The sequence below is a fragment of the Manis pentadactyla genome, chromosome 1 (assembly GCF_030020395.1).
Source record: "Manis pentadactyla isolate mManPen7 chromosome 1, mManPen7.hap1, whole genome shotgun sequence".
NCBI lineage: Eukaryota > Metazoa > Chordata > Mammalia > Pholidota > Manidae > Manis > Manis pentadactyla.
In genome coordinates, this window is record NC_080019.1 from 225,320,617 (window position 1) to 225,341,213 (window position 20,597).

Consider the following 20,597-nt stretch of genomic DNA (forward strand, 5'->3'; position numbering starts at 1 on the left):
CAATTTCATGAATTAGAGTTGTATTTATAACCCTAAAGCAAATTAGAATAAAATAGATTACTTTGGAAAGAAAGACTGATCCATAACCAATTGGTTGCATTCAATTCATTCTTTTCACTAGGCTATATGGCTCATTAAACAGAGACATTTCTCTCATTTCTTCTCCTTTTTTTTTAAAAAAAAAAATTGCTTTATTTTAAATTCAGCTCTACCTGAATGAAAGACAAGCACAGGGTGCCATGAAAAGAACAGGGTGAGTTTATTTCTTTTTGGTTTTTGTGCTAAGTGCTTTGTGGCTTTATTAAATAAAATTCTGGGCTTACCAAATACAAACCACAAGTATAAGCAGGCATCATATTTAAGCTCATGAGCTAAGAGGTAGCAACCCAGAATTAGTCATAGGACTATGTATGTTAGAAGAATTTTGGAACGTGCAAAGAACCGTGTACAGAGATTTGAAGGCCTTTCTATGTTCTTCTTCCTTTGAACACCTCACTGGCAAGTTGCATTTCTACAGTGTCAGACTTCAAGACACTCATGAAGTTGTTTTGACCATTCTGATGTTCAACCTGGAAATCAATTTTTGAACCTCTCAAATAGGATGTGTGGTCATCAAATCAACGTCTACAATTACAGAACTTGCTACCATGTATTATTTCAATTATATAACCACAAAGAAACCAAAAGCAGGCAGTAAAAAGGTAGCATATCGTTCATACTGAAAAATACTCAAAATATTAGAGTAGAAGTCCTATACGAGCACGTTGAAGTATATTCTAAAGTAGTATTTTCTGATTATAAATAAAATCATAAGAGTAACACAACTGTTGCTGCTATTTTGCAAGATTCTATGTGTCCTGCAAGACACTAAGTGCCTTACAGATATTAACTCTGAAATCCCATCACTCTGTGAGATAAGCACCCATGTCACAGCCAGGTGAACCACGGCTTAGAGGGGGTGAGTAATTCATCTGAGGCCACACACATAGAGAATGACAGTTTGACTCTGTGAGTTCATTATTGTACTGAAAGGAACAACTAAACATACAAATCTAATTGGTCACCATTAGAGGATTCTAGTGAAAAATCCATTATTTTAAAAACTAGTAAATGAAAGGGAAGAGTCAATCATTATCTTGCCTTTTCTTTAAGAGTGCTGCCTGTAAGGGACCAAACAGGTGGAAATGTTTCTCTTTGTATAACTATTCACCTAATGATGAAGACAGAATGATAGAATTAGAATATCAGTATTTTGCAACTTGTTATGGACTGAATGTTTGTGTTTCCCCCACAGTCATGTGTTGAAGGCCCAATTTCCAGTGTGGGTATATTCGGAAATAACACCTCAAAGGAAGTAATTAAGGTTAAGTGAACTCATAAGGACACAGCCCTGATCCCATAGGATTAGTACCATATAAGAAGAAACATCAGAGCTCACTCACTCTCTGTCTCTCTCTCCCCATGTGCACTCACCCAGGAAAGGCCCTGTAAGCCCACAGCAAGGAGGCAGCCACCTACAAGCCAGGAGAAGAGGCCCCAGAATGAAATCTACCCTGATGGCACTTGGGTCTTGGACTTCTCAGCCTTTACAACTGTGAGAAATAAATTACTGTTGGGTAAGCCAGCCAATCTGTGGTACTTTGTTATGGCAGCCTGTACTAAGATACAGCCCTTAATGAACTAAGGAATCTAAGCACTAATGACTGATAGCACAAAAAGAAGTACAACCAGCTATCACCTGTCTTCTTCTAACAATAGAAGACCTCACCAATTTTGAAGTATCCCTGGCAGAAAAATAAAGAAAGAAAAAAACCAAAAGTCCTGAATTTAATCAAGCCTCTATGTCCAACCAACAACTTATAAAAAAGTACAGGAGAGAGAGCAACGTGTAAAATGACACCACAGGGATTAAACCAGCAAAATCCACACACTGAGAAATTCTCTAGGGGAAAACACCTTGTTTATTTAACAAAACAAACTATAAAAATGTCCAAGGTGGTGGTGTTGGGGTAGGGGGAGATTGAAAAAGAAGAGTTTTTAGATTAAAAGGCTTTAAGAGATATATCAATCCAATGATGGATTTTTAAAATCCAGATTTATTTAGGAAAACCTAAAAAAAAAAATTAGGAGATTAAATGAGACATTTGAAATTTGTAGATATTTGATGACATTGAATTATTCATAATTTTTAAAATGTGTTCTAAGATATGGTGGCATTTTTGTTTTCAATACCTTTGAGACATACATACCAGTTTGTTTATGGAAGAAATGATATGCCTGGAGAGAGTGTAATAATGGGAGTGTGAAAGGAACAACATTGGCTAGGAGTTGATTTACAGTTGGAGCTAGTTAATAAGGAAATAGAGGCTCATTATATTACTCTGTGTTTCTTTATATGTTTGAAAATTTCCTTTATTGTTCTAAGTTTTAAAAAATAGAGAATGACATTATAAACCAAACTAGGTATGAATGCATATTGTATAGACAAAATTCAGTAGGGTTTTTTTTCATGTAATATATATGTGAACAGTTTTCATGTTTTTTAAAAAGAATATTTGAAAGTAATCTTAATCAAAATTCCAAAGAACACTTTTTAAAATAAGCAGTCTTGCTCTATGTTATGATTATAATGCTGCACAACTTAAAGAAAATACATTCTTTTTTGACAGAAATTTTCTTTCTTAACAATCTTTTATTGATTGTTGCAAAAACCCATTTAGTTCTGCCTCATTATAAGAGAGTAGCCTTTCTCATTATGTTTTAATGAGATAAAGATCACCATAGCCTGAAGGACTGTACATTCCATGTAAAGGACATTATCTCCTGGACAATAAGACAAAAATCCCTACTGTCATTCAATAATGTCTTTCTATTGATTAAATTCAAGGTAATAAAATACATCAAATTACTTAATATTTAATATATTGGTTTTGGTTTCTCAGTACTAATGTTATTAAGTGGAGTTCATAATAGACCATGCTGATAAGCAAAGACGTAACTATTATCCCATCAACTCCAGCACTGCAAAAGAGGCTGCAAATATGGAGCCAGCTTGTGATTTTGTAACTAAAAGACAGAGTGAGTGACCTTTTTTAAAAAGTTCAATTCTGGCTCCCAAATTAAACTTACAGTGCTTTCTAACACATCTGGCAAGGTTAAAATACTATCAGAGAATCACTTTATTTGTTCTCGAAAATCAAAGATAATTATGCAAAGAGTGGTGACATGATTCTGAAAGATGGGATTTGCATGGGTTGGAAAAAATTGGAAGGTGTGGGAATAGAAATGTAAGTGGCAAGTGCCTTGCAAACGGTAGTTGCCCAATAAAAACGTGTTTAATGAATGTGACTGATAATTCTTCTCCTAAGATACAGGAAGAAGGCACTGGGTAGGGCTCCAAGCAGTTATGTTGAGTGGGAAAGGAGGGAAACTGAGGAGTCCTTTGTGGAAGGGTTTTCATCTTCTTTGTAAATGAATAAATGAGGTCAAATAATGAATGGAAGTGAAGGAAGAGGTTAGCAATTTGAGGAACTAGGAACAAAAGTTGGAATAACTACTGAGGAGGTGGGGGAAAAATTATCTAAAAATGAAGCACTTCAGAGTTACAAAAAGGCATAATGCCATTACATTTTTCTCCTTGCCTGGTTGTCAGCCCTTCGAGGGCAGGGGCCCTCTGCCCTCTCTTGGTTATCTCCACATACCCCATACACTCATAAGGTTTATAAATTAAAAATGTTAATGGGTGCAAGCACACGCAGAGCACACTTCCAGAACCTAAGTCAGACAGACACAGAAGTAAGCTAAAAAACAGGAAAAAATATTAGAGGAAAATTCTTTGATGAACATGACCAAAAACCAACAGGACAAAACTGTTATCAGGGTAAACACAATGCTTTGCTTATTAGCTCACAGCAGGCATTTACTATTAATTTGTTGAATTAATGAAAGGGTATCCCTTTCTTCCCCTAAACAGGGCAGAACCCATAATTTTATATCAAAGTACTCAGAGAGATCCACCAGAAGTGGTTCAAGTTAGAGTCTAGAAGGAAATAAGTAGAACTAGAAGTTGGAAGTAAAGGCATCCACATAAAATTTGAAGTCATATAAGGGAAAGAAGGTAGAAACAATCTGACAGAAATAGATAAATGAAAGTTATAATAATTGAATGGCAACATCCCAAGATGTGAAGTTGGAATAAGATCAATTTCTTTGAGAAATCTGATAGGTGTTACCTAGGAAAGCCCTGAAGGGATGATGAGAGGAATACCTGTTGGCTGGTGTTTTACCTCAGTTGACCCATTGGGATGCTACTGAAGGCTACAGACTTACTTCGACAAAATATTCTCATCTCCATATATATTTAAAACTCATCATACAGATTGTGTGGATTCAGAATCCCACTAGGGTGTCTGGAAGTCTAGCAGTCCAAGGACCTCAGGCTAAGAACCACTTTTCTTGAAGAGAAGCACAACTTGTCAGGTGCCACAGCTGGTGACAGACCACCTCTTGGACCTTAAACTATGGTGGGCCTAACCCTCACATTCATTCAACAGCTGTATTTGGGCAACTACTATTTCCAAGGCACTTTCCAGGTCTGACCCCCTACTTAGGTTTCTGATTTCATAACTTTCAATTTTCTCCAATATCTATCAAAAATCACTTGTTTTAGAATTATATCACTATCTAATTCTTTTTCTTCCCTCTCTCCCTCCCTCCCTTTCTTCTTTCTTTCTTTTTTTTTTTCTTTCTATTTCCAGGTATTGTGAAACTCTGCCTAATATGAAAATCCAGGATCTGGAATTTTTTTGACCAAAGCTGCTTCTTATAAGGGCTAACCTGAATCAAAGTCACTTCAGAGTTAAGATAAACTGTAAAGGGCTCCACAATAACATCTAAAGCCAATAACTTCATCTTGTTCCTCAACTATAGAAGCAAGTGGCAGAATTCTCCTGGGAAACCTACTGGCACACAGGAGACTTCATGTAGCAGTGAATTGATGGCTAATGGAATAATCCAATGTCTGAGGCACGTGGTTAGCAGTGGCCGTGGTAGCTGAACTTGGGTGTCTGCAGCACAAAGGAGCCGACAGGAGTGGTTGAGTCCAACCAACACTCATTTCTCTGACAGCTAGACGCTACACCAGCATACTTCCCCTTATAGGAAACTGAAATGCATGCCCAAGGGGCTGATTTGAGAGCATCAAAACCTTGTGGTGTTCTGATGTCCTTAGAGAGAATGGTTGGAAATGCACATTTTAATGGATGCACACTGAAGTATGCAAAGGATAATTTCCCAGTCTAATGTTTTCATTTCTTCCCAGTTATAATAAATGTGATAGGAGATCATCATTTGAAAGAGATAAATCTTGGCTCATTTTGTATCAATGCACAAGGAAGGATACCTTTCATGACCTCTGTTATCAACAACTCTAGGAAACTAGTTACCTGTAATCTGGGATTAAAGTATAACTCAGTGACTTACATTAGGTTTAATGAATATTATTCCTAACACTGCATTCAAGGTTTTATTTGATATATGGCTCTACCTGGAACACCTGGAACAGTCTTTTATCCAATGCAATTTAATCAGAGGTATGCGGACTTTTTCCTTAAAAAAAATCTTCTAAATGTAAATGTTTATTGTCTGCCTACTAAATGCCAGGGGTGTAGGTGCTGGGGATAGACAGACATGATAGGTAGGTAGTTACAGATAGATATCGATGTTTCTCTCTGGGAGGAGCTTAAACTATGGTGGGAGCAATAAGCAATAAATGGTCAAAAAAATTCCAGATCCTGGATTTTCATATTAGGCAGAGTTTCACAATACCTGGAAATAGAAAAAAAAAAAGAAAGAAGAAAGGGAGGGAGAGAACAAACATACATAAAATTGTGACTAAGGGAATTAAGGTATGAACAGATACAGTTATAGAGAATATAGAGTGGGGTTTTCTTAGATAAGGTTGACAGGGAAGGCTTCTTAGAGGAGGGAACACTTAGGCCCAAAAGACTGAAAAGGAGCTAGGACTTGGAAATAGTTAGAGATGGATGAAGGTAGAATCATGCCAAGAACATGAGGTGAGCAAAAGCTTGGCATGTTTGAGGAAATAAAAGGATGCTCTTAACAGGTGCAATAGGCAAGGAGAGGAGTAGCATGACGTGAGGCTTCAGGCAGGACCCAGCAAGTCCTCATAAAGGAGTCTGGATTCCCCACACGAAATCCATTTTGTTATTTATTTATGAGTCACCTTATAAATACTTGGGTTATTATTAATGAAATATTCATAGTCAAAAGAGTAACTAATATTTAGGGAGCATTCACTACATGTCAGACTTGAATAAAGTGCTTTGCATTATCTCAAATGATCGTTGCAGCATGCCTGAAAGTTAGGTACTATCCTAGTTCTGCATTGGGGAAACCAAGGTTCATAACTTGGTAACTTCTCTAACGTCACACAGCAAGTAAGTGGTAAAGCCAGGGGTTGAGCATTAGATGGGCTGACTTGAGATCTCAGACAAATCTAGAGACAACCTCCGTTTCTCCTGATTGCATCCATATCTTGAAGCACGTGAAGACCAGCCGAACCTGCCTTCGGATGAGGGAGGATGTGGAGGGACCTGGCTCCTGTTGGTCTCACCCAGCAACACTACTCTACTTGACAGATGCTGGGATGGAATCCAAAATCTTAACAGAACCACTGGCCTGTGGGGAGAGGTTTACAAGTGATATTTTGACACAAGTCCAGAAAAAGGACAGAACGAAGATATAAGAAGGTGTCAGACTTGTTCAAGTAAAAGGAGGAAGCTCTTGCATTTGGCTTTTATTGGTTGATGTGTTTATGTTCCTTGGGAAGAGCTGGTAGACAAATGATTGAGGGAAGCAGAAAGAGCTGGCTAATGTACTTCTTCATAGGAAGTACATCTCTCTAATGACTATGATTATTATTATGTTCTCATTTCTTAATGCTGCCAAGTCCAATGAAACACTGGAAATGAAACAAGCCCATTTACCTGGTATGGCATTCAGACGTGAGGCTTAATGAGCATCTAAAAGCTGTGTTCCTTTTAGGGTGACTCCTAGAACTCATGGGAACAGCCTCATTTGAGATATGCTCACACTCAGCTTAGAGCTGAGGGTCTTCTGTCCCAACACTAAAATGAAAAGCCTGAGGGCCATCCTGCTTTTCTCTGCAGTGGAGTCTTCCCCTTTTCTGACAAATGCTTGCTAAATAGTCACTGTGTCTCTGATATGGTTTGAGCTCTGTGGGCCTGTGTAGATCCTCAGAGGACCTTTTCCTTCCTTCTTAGGAAATACAAATTAGAATTTGCTCCACTGAGACTTCTGACCCTTTATTAAGCATAGGAGTTTAATGACTTTCTCATTCTGCAGCTTCTTTTCACTTATTCCTGTTTTCTAGATAATGACATCAGTTTGTTAGATGTTGAAGCACTTGAAGCTCTCTTCAATCTTATTTTGACTTAATTTATTTTAGCAGATACCAGAAACATCACTGAAGAACTCATTAGAATGAACCTTCTTAGATGTCTCTAAGTTCTGGGTGAAAAACAATGACCTGTTAGGAACTTAGGGAAGAAAAATGAAATAATAAAAAAGAGGATCATTCTAAGTGGAAGTATGAATTCAACAGCATGGAGTTACTAGAATAAAAGACCTAACTGATTAAAATGGAAAATTATCCTTGGCAAGTGAGAACTCACTCAAAGAAAAGCACTGAGGAATTCACCAGGAAGCCAATTCTAACCTCGGGAGAAGGAAAATTAGAGGGCTCTGAGCGTCCAGCCTCGGATAACTCCTGGAGAGGCTGTGAGGCAAGCTTGAGAAGGCATCCTTAGCTTGGAAAGCGATGACCCCACATAGGGATAAATAAGCAAAGGTCCAGGGCAATAAGCAGTCTCTCCTCAGAGCTGGGCAGCCCCTGCAAGACAGTCCAGGGGGGCACATTGTTGAGGGACCCCTTCCTTGTCAAGGAGGGGAGCTCACCTGGGTCTACCAACTCAGGCAGAAAATAAAAGGCAGTTTTTGTTGGCATTTGTGTTTGGTCCTGTGGACAGGTCTAATCTTTATAAAGGCTGAAAGGGACTTGGTATAGATTTGAGGGAAAGGACTCCACAGCGAGGGAAAAAAAAAAAACCCCGAGATAAAACCCCAAAGGGAAACTGGCTGGATGGAGAGCGATTCACCAGGAGGATCGGGAGCAGCAGGACCTCAGGGAAAGAACCCTGATCACAATGGGATCTGCTCCTTCCCAAGCAACCTGCACAGTGATTAAGACCACAGGCTTTAGCCTCAGGGTGAGCTGCAGGTAAAGCATGCAGTATTGCCTCCTAGTTCTATGTTTTTGAACATATTCCAAAATCTGTAAGATGTAGTGATATTCCCCATTACGCAGAACTGTTGTGAGAATTCAATGTATTAAATACAGTTAATATATTCTGCTCCATGCTTGGTCCACACTAAGAGCTCAAAACCCCTGGAAGCTGCAATTCTTACCCTTCTCCTCCCATTCTCATGTCTCCTGACCCATTTCATCCAACTGTTCACCCTTCACCTGGCAAGCCAACCTGAAGGGAATCAAAGGTATGGATGCAACAGAATGCTCCTGCTGGAAGAGCAAATTGTCACTTACTCATTTAACAGACATTTACTAAGGGTTTTACTCTATCCCAAGTACTGTGTCTTCAGACACTATAGTATAGCACCAAAGACAGAAGGGCTTTGATATTCGAGGTCTCTCTCAGGTAAAACAATTGACAATTGGCATTGAGATTATCTGAAGATACACACAACTACATACAAAGGTAAAATGAGAGGGTCAGTGGGCATGTTTTTTGAGGTTTAGTACAACTAACACTGTATGAGTAAATAAATAACTCAACTGGTAGATTTAATAATGCTTGGCTGTACCACCTTTACAGAAGTATTCAACATGCTATAGGTATTCACAATTTTTTAAATAGAGAGACTAACGAACAATAGTTAATTAAACAAGTGCAATGAGGAGGGTTTTTTCAAAGAGCTTCCACTGTGTTTGCAAATTACAAAATATTATTATTTTCTGACACCATCAAGTCACTCTACTCAGTTTTTTTCTTAATTATGGAAACAACACAATATGTGATCTACCTTCTTAAATTTTTAAGTGCACAATATACTATCATTGATTATAGTACAATGTTGTACAGCAGCTCTCTAGAGCTTGTTCACCTTGCTTGACAAAAACTTTATGCCAGTTCCCTCTACTTTTGAAATGTTTTTAATTCTAGCTCCATCCTAACTGCACATGGCAGACACTGCCTAACCCAGAGTAAACATTAGCTCTTAGCTCTGAGGACCAGGAAGAATGAGGCTAAAGAAAGATGCTTTCAGAATGTCACCATCTTAAAAGTTATGATTACAGAGAAAACTGCCCTTCAATCATGCTGTTATTTATGAACTAATTTCTTTCTAACTGACAATCTTAAATTATATTTAGGTTGACACATTTCTGGATAAAGATCTGCCCTGTCAGGACTCTGGGGCCACACACATTAAAAAACCATTTGTATTAAATCTTCAGCTGTTTGTACTCTCATCAAGGATGGCTGAACATCCTAGGGCACCCAATTGTTTCCTGAACCTTACTGTTTCTTGAATCTTATATTCCAACTGCAGTTGGGAAAAAAAATGTAGCACTGTGTGTGTGGAACAAAGGTATGACCAATTATGATAGTAGAATACTTCATAATTTCATTAGAGAAATAATTGCAAGCAGACTTTGAACAGTGTAATGTGAATCGCAACCTCAATATAATAAGAAGAGAAAATTAATGAGGCTTTTCTAGAGTCCAGGGGTGGACACAGCTCCATCAGGAGCCCAGTTCTGTTCTAATTGCGCTGGAAGAGTTAACATAATACTTAGATCCAGTTCTGATATATTTTTTGCTTTTAACATGTTACCTCTAATATTTTCATTATTAGAGTGTAGTATTGTTTGTGAACAATATTTGAACACTTAGCTGATAGAATTCACCAGGCTATAATTCCAATTTTTGAGCCAGGGAGAATAAAATCATTCCTGAATTTAAATCAAAGATACTAAAAGAGAGGTATTTGGAACAAAATTGTTAAAAAGCCCATTCAAAAACTCAAGTAAACTTGCTTTGGAAAATTCCATAACAGCCTAACAAGTATGTATGTATGTACACACTCACACATACACACACTTGTATTGAAGCTGATGTTCCATGCCTCATAAATTCTATTTATCATTTTATTATTTTCTTGTTTTCATCTTCAACACCAACATACTTAGACAATGATTGTAGTTTAAACCTAAAATAACCTTAGTTAAGTCCCCACAGTGCAGAGCTCACAGTAACAACACATAGCTATTCACTATCCCAGAGCCCTGACTTTTCTTTTATGAGGTTTTTCAGGGATTCTCAAATAAGGAAAGAGGTTCTATGGTAAAGTCCAAGAACTGGGGAGAGAACAACTGAGTTTCAGTCTTCCCATCACCAGTCACCAGTGGTAAAACCCTGGTAAATTGAAAATGACCTTTTTGACTCAAAGTTTCCCTTGCTTGCTGTAACACTCAATATACAATTAATCTGTTTGTTTCCTGTAGTTATTGTTAGCATCACATGGAATGATGCATGTATTTGTCAAGTATTAAGCACCATGAAATTTCAATTGTCAAACATTCTGTCGGAAGATAGAAAGGTGGTACCAGATGGTTATGAAGCCTTGAATCAATTCAAATTTTTCAAATAAGGTAACTCTTTAATTTAAAGAAAACCTAGAGAGAAACCCTAAGATTCACAAAGATGAAAAATAGTTTATTTACAGTTCTAAAACTTTTGTAAGTTTCCCTAGATAAATGTACTGTTTAATTCAATTTATAAAAAATATGGGTTTGAAAGAATGGCCCATTCTCTCTACCTAGTTTATATTTCCATAGCTCTTACCACTAACATTTTGTATTTGCTTATTGTCTCCAATTTCCACCCCTCTGAGTAACATATAACAGTGCTGTATTTCCAGTGCCTGGCAAAGTTCTTTGTGCTTAGTAGCATCTTAATAAATATTTATTGATGAATAAAGAAATGAATGACTGACATAAGATCCACATGCTAAAATAAATTAAACTTCACTTCTAAAGTATTCAGACTAATAGGTTTCTATTGTATTTCATGATTATGTCATGATAATATAAATAATTTGAGAGTGATGATTTTGTGAAATTTCATTGTGTTTAACAACCAATAATAGTCGTGATATATTTAGTGTGGCACTACTGTGCTACATCCTTATGTACACTATGGAGAATCTCACGATAGCCCTGCCCTCCTTGCAGTGGTGAGAGTTCTTTCTTCATTTCCCAGTGGGAAAACTGGGGTTCAAGAAAATTTGAATCACTTAATTTAAAGTTATACAGCTAGTGAGGAATAGGAACCAGAATCTGAACCCAGGATTTAGATGGATCCAAAGAACACATTCCACAGTGATAGTCCCTCCCAAACAAGGATTAATTAAATGTAAAAATTTAATGCAATTTAATGTTTTTCTGATAATGTCTTTACTGCATCCTTGTTTTGTATTCCCTGTTCCACACAAAAAAAATACATCTTTCTCCAAGAGGGATCATTGTAATTCTTACTCAGATGCACATTAAAATGATTCCTTTCCCCCACTTCTGCCAGTATTTTCCAGAATAGTAACCAAATGAGGAATCAGCTTTTCATAGGTTAACATAGTGTGTAACAGGCCTTTGCTCAAGCATATCTAAGCTATAGTCTCAGAATCGCCACTTACAAAACATGTGACATTGGACAAGTGATTCATGCTTGCTACTCTTCCTTTCCCCACTCCTTAAAAGAGTAATCACAATCTCTCATGGAACTCTTGTGAAGATTCAGACCCTGGGAGTGGAGAGCACAGTGTCTGGTAAAAAGAATGTTCTGCATAAATGTCAGTTTTACGAACCCTTAGCATCTTGGTCTGTGGTGTGACCCTCATTCCAATATTTCTAGATTTATAAGAAGAGTCCATGCCCTTAGATTTTATGGGCTCCAATCCTTCCCTTTTAACTCCCTCAAAGAGTTGTTATGAAGATTAAATGAATTAATATGCATAAAACACTTGGAACCATGCCTGTCACATAATTAGTACCCAAGATGGCTTAGCTTTTATTTTTAGCACTTACTACAGTGATAATTAAATCACATTTGAGGGGTTTTTAAAAACTGATTCTTCCTCCATTAGTCTGCAAATCTTATGAGAGTAAGGACTACATGTTTTAGTCACCTCCAAATCCCAGATCTTAACACTGAACCTGACACACAGTTGCTGCTCAAGAAATACAGCAGATTGCATAAATGAATGAATGTATGAACAAATGATGAATGAATGAGAAAATATTCTTGCCTTCCAGAAGAGATCCACAGAAAAAAGTTGGAGAAGCATACTCTTAGAGGGTAGAGAGAGTGGAGAGGGAGAAAAAAATATTCTATTGAGGAAACTGGTGTCAGAAAGGCTTGGAGGGAGTGTCTTCCAAATTCCTCACAGGATTAGGATTTTATAAATACCAGTCAGGGTGAAGAGGTGAGCTGGGAGAAGGGAGTCTGGGAGAGGACTGGTAGCAGATAATGGTCCTGGAAAAAATATTAGCTAACCAAGTTTTCTGATCAGATGTGTCAGGAGATGTTTTGAGGTAAATAAAATATGAGAAATGAGAAACCTTTGAATTCCCTGTACAGGGGCTTATGAGGAACCCAGGGCAGGCAGTGAAAGGCTTTTCTGAGCTTCTGTCCTTAAAGAGTAGAAAATCAAGATTTGTCAGTTTGCCTGAAGAGCTTCTGGGTCCATGTGGAAAGAGTAGAAGGTTTATATCACATTATTAGAATGTGATAGGCCAAGGTCAAACTCCTCCTCACCCACTACAACCCATGGGTTATGCCTGGACAGATGGGGGTGAGAGGGCTCCAAGGAAGTAAAAGAAAAATTCAGGGGCATTCCTTAAGATGAGCTGGTCACAGAGAATTGCTTTACCCATACTGCATTTGGTTTTATTATAGTTATTCTTCAGTGATACTACTGTCCTTTGCAATGTATAATATGGACATAAATCTCCCCTTGAGATAGAATTACCCATCAAAGCATCTCCAGACTACTTTAGACACATCCCATAACTACAGTCATTTTCCGGGTAGACTAGGGAAACATTTCCCCTAACCTCATGCACTCATCGAGGGCATGGGATAAAAATGGATAGCAGAACGGACTCTAACTACACAGGAAAGGAAATAATGATACAACTGTCCAGGTCTACATGGTCTCAAAAGAGTTTCCCATATTATCTATGGCAGCAATCCTCTATGTAACTCTAGAGAGAGGACTCATTATCTCCACTTTACAGATGAAGGGGCCTAGATAAGGCAAATGAGTTGTCTAAAACCATGCATACTCATAAGGGGCAGAGTCAGGATATGGACCTATTCTCAATTCCAATTTCAGTTCTCCAGGACAATGCAGACAGAAGACAGTTATCTTGATGGGCATTCTGCCAGAGCAATATGCTTGGAAGGCCTTTTTATCTTGGCAAATGCACTAAGGATCTTAATAGTTACAGATATTTTGTAAGGAGTATATGAGCCCAGGTAGAATATGAGCCCCTCTCCTGGGAAAGCCCTGCATCTACCAAGCTCAGGAGCATGCATGCTGAGTGGCATTGCAAACTATCACCTGCCTTTAGTGAGGTCTCCATGTCTACCACTCTTCTAAGATCCATAGCAGAGTTCCATGTCTCTGCAGCCTCTAATGAGCTGAAATTTGGTTAAAACAACCTCAGAGACTCCTGAGTGTGCCCAAATAAAAAGACAGGGACCTAGCTCAGGCACCTAGACATCTGGTTACAACCCAGAACATGTACATTTCTGGTATGTACCCAGAGCCATAAATTGGCCTTTGATAATTTAAAATGATTCTTCAGCTTATTTGTCTGGAAAGACATTGTGCTCTCTTTTTATCTTCCTTTTGTACTGAATTCACCATGTCTTGACAAACTCAACTCGCCTCTCCGGGCTTCAACTTTCTGGCTTAAAGAAATCAAGTTTTAATGGTTTAGTCAACAGAAAGAAATCAGATGGTTTAAGGGTGTCATCTTTTCTGGGTGCTGACTCATATGATAGGGCCATCTGATCAAGACCTACGCCTACTCACTCACTAGACTCATCTGTAGGGTTTCCTGTGGCTTTTGCAATGTACCACTCCACATGCCCTGAACTACTGCAGAAACTTTAAGAACAAAAGTGGACTGTCCCAAACTACCATCTGATAAGTACTCAATAAGGAGTCAAGCCTGTGTACCTCTATCCACAATGACACTGCCTTTATTTCCAAAACAGCCTCAAAGAGAAAAGGTGTGCTTTAAACATATTTATCTTTTTTTCTTCATTAAATAACACAATTCTACAGAAAAACACTGGATTTTTAAATCAGGACACATGAGTGTGAATCTAGGTTCTGTGCATTATTATTTGCAAGAATTTGAGCATATAGCCATTCTGTCAATTTGTTCACCTGTGAAAAGGCCACAATATTTTAATATCACCTCCTTCATTCATTGCTGGAATTCAGGTGAGACAATGTGAGTCATGTGAATGTGGTAATATGTTATACACAAGTAAGGGAGGATAGCAGTAAAGAAGACTTAGAGATACTTTACTTGTCTGTTAGACAAGGTATATAGAATTTTTTTGGAAAACAAATTAAAAATCCTGGGGTAAACTATGCAGCAGGGTATCTGAAAGTTAGAAAAGTAGAAATGTGGCAGGAAGATCTGGTCACAGCTGTGGGTAATTACTAAGTTTCTTGTAGAGGTTTTCTAATCCAGGGTTTTTTTTTGACATTACCTGAAGATAATTTTGATTGTCACAACTTGGGGGATGACTGCTACTGATATCTAATGATTAGAGGACAGGGATGCTGCTAAATACTACAATGCACATAGCAGCCTCCCCAGATCAATTAATTATCTGAGCCAAAACATTAATAATGTTGAGAGATCCTGGCCTATTAGAAACTGCATGAGTTTGAAAACTAGTATACCTTGTTTATTCCTGTGTCCTGCATGTACACCATACTTAGCATAAAGCGGATACTTGATATATGCATGTATTTGTTGAATAAATGGACAAATGAATGAATATTCACAGAGAACCAGATAATGCAAGTTAGATCTAATTCAGATTGTCAGGGATAATCTTAGATCCTCTAGGCATCCTCTTGGTTTACTCTTTTATCTTCTTTACTTTTCTGTCGTGCCGAAGCTTCTTCCCTTTCTTTCTACTGCCAATACTGGGCAAGAATGAGAACAGCCTAGCAAACCTGAGAATGCCTAGGAGCAATAAATAATGCTTAGAAAACTCAGTGCTGCAGGACCTGCTCCTGCTCCCCAATTCACACCACTCCATTTCAGCCAGACAGTAATCACATCAGTAAATAAATGGATTCATTCCTGTTCCTTCTCTGAGCATGAACAGATAGCACCAAAAGCATATATTTCCTGCAAATGTCTTACTAAAACAGCTTAATTATGCTTTTAGGAAGACACGTCCTGGGCCATGAAATAGAAACGAGGCTTAGGTGAGAAAATAGAAAATGAAGGCATTTAATTCTAGGAGTACAGATATTATCAGCTCATCACTGTATCCCCCACGCCCAGCATGGTGTTTGGCATGTGGTAGGCATCCTTAAATATCTGAAGAATGAAAGGGTCGTCTGGTGATTCAGTGCTCCAAACCCTTTCAAACCCTTCCCTCAAGTCTGCCCCCAGTTAAAAAATGTTTTTGGTCTTAACCATTCATGTTCATAGGAAGCAGTCTGAATGCCATAGGTTTTGAAAAATGGTATCCATTTTCCTCCCTTATGGAGCTCCAAAGACAGATAAAGACATAAGGGTTCATCATCAGGAGGTAGATGTCAATAATGGTGACTTAAAAAATCCTTGTGGTAATAATTCATATCGGACACAAACATTTGAAAGTCATATTTTACCAGAGATACAATAATCCTGAAATATTTGTCACATCTTCACCAGAAAGTCTACACTGAGACAATGTGTGGTTATTTGGGAGGGTGTAAAGATTCTGTGAGGAGGGCTGAAGAAGTCACATAGGGACTCTTAATAGAGGCCTTTTATGCCCAATACATTAGTCTCCCAATGGGCCATAATGATGTGATCATTCACTTAAACTGAATAACCCAAAGTTCCACAGTGAACTGATTGCCCTGTGTTGGGAATAAGCTTTCCAGAAACTGCAGTGGAATGTGACGTTGCCCCAGAACAATTTTCCATTATTACTTTTGGCTGGAATCTGTGTTAAAAATAATCAGTATAAAATATATTAATTATGCAGGTCCATTAGTCAGCAGAGTAGAGAGACTGAGGTGTTTCCATTTTCAACTCATCCCTAATCTTTAAACATTTAAAGACACACTGATGACCAAGAACCTCTTCTGGAGGGTTTAGTACTTCATGTGCTCATTTCAGGCTCACATTCCTTACTGATTCCATTTTCTTATACATGTATGGAACAGGACCATCAGCTGTACTCATACACCAGCTTAGAATGTTTGCTAACAAATTCAAAACTACTCCAACACTCATTATGTCTTAATACTGGCTGCATTCTCCGAACTCAACAGATCATTTAAAAAGTCTTAATGATCAACATGTTTAAGTACACACATACGTAGTCAAAGAAAAGACAGAAGGACAAAGAAACAGAGGTAGGATAAAGTACAGTCTCTGCTGCTACTTACGTTGAGTTTGGTCACCTCTCTGCAGAAAGTTCTATCTTGCAGATGGAGACTGAAATATGGAGACTTTATAAAATTGAAATATGAAAGATGGAGACTTTATAAAATTGTCTTTAAATTTAGTTTTAAGGAAAAGCCTGTATTTTATGAGCACTGTTGCTGAGCACAACATATTTCATTAAAAAGTGCTCATTTGTTGGCTTTTAATATATTCAGAATCCTCATAAATGCTGTTGGAAAAAGCAGATTGATTTACATTTCTTTATCCTGATTGGCTCCAATATGAATTTTCTGAATATACCACCCAATTATTAATTCTTTAAGAAACTAGAGAAAGAGACAATAGAGAATCAGTAAGTTACCAAGCTCACCTCTGACAAAAACTATCATTCTGGAAACATTTTCTTGTGTACCACACTTTAAACTCTTTTTAATTAACAGGTGTCTACACTGGAGCTAGCTCAAAAAGGCTGCTTATTAGACACAGAAGATTACACCAAAAAGTCAATATTGTGTCAATACTTCAAAATTTGACTTATGGTGCTCCCGATTTGTGTTGGGTGTTATTTTTTGTTGTTTAGATGTTAGCTTGCTTTTTTAAGATTTCTCTCTTTTTTACTGAAATATAGCAAGGGTGTCCTGAGCTGGGTTCTATCTCCTAGTAGTATTTTCATCACTCATAATCCTTTCTCGCTGACTGGAGGGAATAAAATGCAGCATTTCACAGACTCACCTCATAATTGGTGTACCCTGCCTCCAGTCTGAAAACTACCAGTTGAGGAGAGATTTCAAACATATTGATTCTATGTCAGTTGAATTTTTCCCCTAGAAGACTCATCTGAATTTTATTGGCTTAAGTGGATTTCAAATGGGGAGATCAGTGCTCAGGTGCACAAGAATGCATTTGGGGACTCTGAATTTTGACTTTGTCACGTTCCTCAGCATGCTTATCGGCAGCTGTGCTCATTTTTTTAATTACCCAGGTGGTATAGATGCTTTGCAATAGTCTACTTGAAGTGCCACCTCAGCCCTTTCCAGCTAGCCAAAGAGCAAAAGAAAAATGATGCTGGGGGTGAGTAAAAGGAAGGTGAGAATTCTACAAATTTCTCTAAAAATAAATCAATTCAGTTGCAATTGCTTTTTATATTTTGCATCAATGACAAACCAGATACCTTGAGACTCTGTTATTCCTAAATTACTGTTGCATCTTTATTTCTACCCTATGTTTAAAAGATTGAAAGTCAAAGGGATGGGTTCCTTTTGATCAATTAAAAAAGCTACCTTAATTTAGCCACTTCTGCATATATCTTTCTGTAGGCTGGCTCCCTTTTGTCACATCCACATCTCTGTAGCTGCACAAGTGGAAATAAAACATTCTCCAGTTTCAAACACATAATTAGCTTAGAGTCACAAAAGCACAGTTTGAGAAGAAGGAGGTTATGTGGTGTCAGTAGGGGGAAAAACACTAACAAAAATATGGTGTGTTGTAAGCCCTGGAAAATCATCCCCATCTAAGAGTTGGTTATAGATTGGACCAACTGATGAAGCCCTGGCAGACTGGAGAGATGAAGAGCATGCCTCTGAAATGAGCCAACCTAGTTCTGAGCTCCATCATCATCACTGCGATGCCTTGAGCAAGCTACACACTCACCCTGTCTCCGTTTTCTTATCTGTAAAATGGGGAGGTCAATGTTATCTCCCTCATTGTAGGTCGTGAAGATTAATGGAAGTAAGCCACACATAATGCTCAGCAGAGTGCCAGGCATACGTTAGGTGCTTACTAAAAGGAAATAACTACTGCATTCTTCATATTGCTAAAAAGAATAAACGATCACATTGTGACATAAAAACTCCCTTTATTCTTCTCCCCAGCATGGAACAGCTTTCTATTCCTCAGAATAGATTACAACAGTTTTTTGGCTATGGCATTCTGGACTTCTCCAAAGTGAGGTTTTAAAGACTGTGCACACTAACACTAAGTCAAACTATGGGTCCTGACCTTTTTTAGATATAGGCGTCCTGTTCGTTTCCGTGTCAGTGGTTTGAGCATGCTCGGAGACTTGACACTTTTGCAAACTGGCAACCTGAAGGGAAAGATGATGGCTTCACCTGCAGGATGCTGTTCCCCTCACACTTTTATACATTTGGATTACTGAACAAATGATGATAAACCCCATTTGCAACTAACAACTCTGTACATATCTGTCCCAAGAGCCATGAAAGGAGCGTGGTGACAGAAGGGACTAAAGGACGTTGCAGAAGGAGGTCTGGGGGGAAGGAGGCAATGTCCAATGCTGATGAGGGCACTTACCAGACAATACCAACAGAATAAAAGTTTTTTTTTCTCTTTTCAACAAACTATCTGCTAAGGAGCACTTGGTTCCCGTGAGCGTTTATGGCATCTAAGGCTAATCATTAGGGATATGCTTACTGTGACCAGGAATAGACAATATTTGTGCATGTACGTTTGTAGGATTTTTGAGGTGGAACTAGATAAATCAAAATTTAAAAATCTGCTTGTCAGATGATAGTTCCATTCCAGCACACAAAGGGTGTGTAAAGGGCAGAATGCCCCAAATGTGAGGATCAGTGCATTCCTAGACACTCATCACGATTTCTGTGAGCTGCCCTTAGACTACTTCAAGATCAGAACAATTGCTAATCTGAAAAAGATTTTATACCTAAGAGGTATAGGCATGTTTGATATTCCCAACTTTACTTTCAAAATCTTTGAAATATATAGTCAGACCTCTTGTTTCTTATTCAAGAGTACCTTTAACTTTCATTATAAATACATTCTCTAATTCATTTTACCATGACAAAGACTATGCAGATTTGTTGACTGTGTAAACAAAATGAGAAGATTAAAGCATCAGTTTGTTTCCATTACAGCAATTACTTAATCATCTTATCATCTCTGTCTAGGATAATTACATTCATAGACTTTATCCTGGACTTCTGAATTAACAACAAAGAATTCAGACCCTCTACTACTTTCTGGGGAAAAAAAGGAAAAAGCAGTTAACCAGGTGTTGCATTTAAAAATCATTATTAGCAATGGTGACCAAATGGTCATTTTGCACTAGTTTGAATTTAATAACAGCAACCTTTGTCTTGATCAGCTTCATATATAGAAACATGAGAGCCAGGGCTGGGCATTTGACAGATGGTGGCACAAATACACGGTGCAAAGAAAGACAAGAAGAGATGCAACAGCCACTTGTGATTACATCTTTCCATGGAATGCTAGAGATTTATTCTAAAGATCTGAATACTTCTCATAATTCAGTTATTTTAAGGCACATGTACCTGATTTTATAGAAAACTTGTCTCATTCACTGTACCTTTACAAGACCTTACAAATTTAGCCCGCCCTTTTCATCACAGCATAAAATATTTGGTAGCTATTGACAGAGTTAAAGAAATTCTTGCTCTAATGCTGATGAACAAACTTTAATTAAAATGGTAAGCAGGGTGTAGCGCAATGAATATAGTTAGGACCTTAAACACTCCAAAGGGGGGCGGGGCAGAATGACATTACATTTTTATAAAGCCAAGTATAAGTTTGCTTAGTTTCCTTAGTATGTTAAAAGAAACCCAGTGCATCCATCAACTATCACATAGCACAGCCTCTTCAGCTTTAACACATGAACTCCAGAAAGCAAAGTGAAAAAGAAAAAGGATGCTATCATTTTAGATTTCAAAAATGGTATTTGGAAAGAAAAGTGACTGTACATCCTAAATACACCTATCCAAACACACACACACACACACACATG

The 20,597-nt window shown here is 37.9% G+C and overlaps 1 protein-coding gene across 3 annotated transcripts in view; it reads right to left on the bottom strand.

Moving 5' to 3' along the window:
- Positions 1 to 20,597, bottom strand: part of SYNPR (synaptoporin) — a 287,830-nt gene that overhangs the window by 106,682 nt on the left and 160,551 nt on the right. The gene's annotated exons all lie outside the window — the stretch shown is intronic.